The sequence below is a fragment of the Macrobrachium nipponense genome, chromosome 21 (assembly GCF_015104395.2).
Source record: "Macrobrachium nipponense isolate FS-2020 chromosome 21, ASM1510439v2, whole genome shotgun sequence".
Classification (NCBI taxonomy): domain Eukaryota; kingdom Metazoa; phylum Arthropoda; class Malacostraca; order Decapoda; family Palaemonidae; genus Macrobrachium; species Macrobrachium nipponense.
In genome coordinates this window covers 83,117,740-83,120,239 of record NC_087212.1, presented here as the reverse complement: position 1 = coordinate 83,120,239, position 2,500 = coordinate 83,117,740, and positions in this window count along the sequence as shown.

Here is a 2,500-nt window from a genome sequence, read left to right as displayed (position 1 = left end):
CTTCATCATTTATGATTTTTGAAAATTCCCAATATGAATATTGGTCAGTTACTCAGAAACATCGCTGAGCCTGAGAAGCTAATTGTAAGGAAAATAGAAAAAACAATATATAAAATCAACTCGCTTAATTCTGCCATTCTTTTTAACAGTATTTGCCTAAAAGAGGGTCTTCTACCAAAATACACATTCTTCTGGCTACATGACCCTACCGCCCAGCGAGAATCAGGCACAAGGAGCTTCAGGAGGACCCTGCTGCAACGGCAACTGCACGCCAAGGAACAAGAGAGGACCGCACTCGTTGAGGAAAAAGGACAGCTTATACTCCGAGTAGGATGACCTCCGCCATCGTAGCGACCCTGTTGCAGCCCCCCCTCGTGCCTCAGACGAAGAAAATGGCGCAATAGACAACCCCCAAGGGCGTGGACAACACGAACACATCACCGACAACCTTCGCCGCCTGGAGCAAAAAGATGCTGAGAAAAAGAAGGACCATAACCAAGAACTCGTCGCCCTCAACAGAGGTATGATACGCCCTACACAAGGGGCGAGACGAGTACATCAACCTTACAAGCCACGTCCCAACACCTGACGAAGACAAGATCCTGCGGATGGGCCTCAACTGCCACTTCATCACGCAGCCGAGGCGATGGATAAACGCTTGAAAATTGAATATCTCCTCGATGGTATCCAGAAGCAAGAAGACCTTGGGAACCTGTGGACGACTGACGCCCTTCAACCCCTTCTGCTTGCCGAGGCCCTCACCGACCGTGAGACTACCACAGTGGTATCATCAGCCGTGACCTGAGGGAAGCAGCGAAGCAGTTAAGGAAGCGTGAGGACGTCACTGTACGCAGGGCTGATAAAACTGCTGCTTTCGTCCTTATCCAGACTGAGGAATACCGCCGGAAGATTGAAGAAATCCTAGCGGACTCCACGAAATTCCGCAGAATTACCAAGAACCCCGTCGACGACATCAAGCGAGAGGCCAACCGGATTATTGAGACAGTCAACGCCACCTCTAACGCCCTGCATTTGCCACCCATAACGGGTGACCATGACGTAGGCTACATCTATGGGAATGTTAAGACCCATAAGCAAGGGAACCCCCTTCGCCCCATAATCAGCCAGATCCCTGCCCCTACGTACCTGTTGGCCAAGAAACTCAATACCATCTTAACCCCGTACGTCCCAGATAGGCACAGCTTGAAGTCGTCGGCCGAGTTCTTGGAACGCCCTACGAGCAACGCGACCCCCGGAGGATGCATCGCTTCGATGGATGTAGAAGTCCCTCTTTACCAACGTCCCCGTAGACGAGACCATACAAATGATCTTGGACAGAGTTTACAGGGACCCTGGCACTCCATCCTTAAAACATCCCAGAGCATGCCCTTCGAGCCCTGCTGGAAAACTGTACAAAGAAAGGCCCCTTTTGCTGATCACCGCAGCTATATGTACACCCAGATCGACGGCGTGGCGATGGGATCTCCCCTTGGGGTCCTTTTCGCCAATTTCTATATGGGTACCATCGAAGAGAGGGTCTTCCAGAACTCCAACAAACCGAGGATGTACGTGCGCTACATTGATGACACCTTCATCTGCGCCGACTCCCAGGATGAGATAGAGCAGCTGCGACGTGCATTCCACGACCAAAGCTGCCTCACGTTCACGATCGAACATTGCGAAGACCGCCGCCTCCCCTTCCTTGATGTTCTTGTCAAACAGCGAGATTCCGAATTCAGCACAAAGGTGTACACAAAGCCGACGAACCTGGGTATGTGCATGAACGTGAGAGAGTGCCCTGAGAGGTATAAGTGCTCCACCATCAGCGCCTTCGTCAGGAGGCCCTCTCACACTGCTCCTCCTGGAATGATACACACAGTGAGTTGGAGCGCGCCGCCCAGGTCCTCATCGACAACGGACACACCAATCGTGCTGTTGATGAATCTATAAGGAAAAATATGGAAGCCTGGTACCACCAGGAACCCCGCCCCGATGTTGCAGAGCCCATCAAGCTGTTCTACAAGGGGGGGGGGTGGGACACTTCCACCGGAGGTACAAGGAGGACGAACAAGCCCTCAAAAAGATGCATCGACGAAAAACGTCAGCCCCACCGACCCAGACACCAAAAATACTTAAGTTTAATTATGCTATTATAAAAACGAAAGAAGACGAGCCAGCCTGGTGATGAGAAACAACCCTTCGGTGCCCCTGCAGGATCCCTTGAAGAAGACAAGTGTGGTCTACCGTTACACATGCCCGTCCGAGGATGCCTCGGCAAATACGTCGGTATGACCTCCATGCGTTTCTCCAAGCGAATCTCCTGCCACGCTCAAGAAGGAGCAATCTTCAACCACGCCAGGACTGCTCATAACAAACAGATAAAGAGAAATTATATTATTCCTAATATCGAAATAATAGACCAGACAACGGATCCCCGACGTCTGCGCCTCTTAGAAGCCCTCCATATAGGCAAGGAGAAACCAAATCTTAACATCACCCA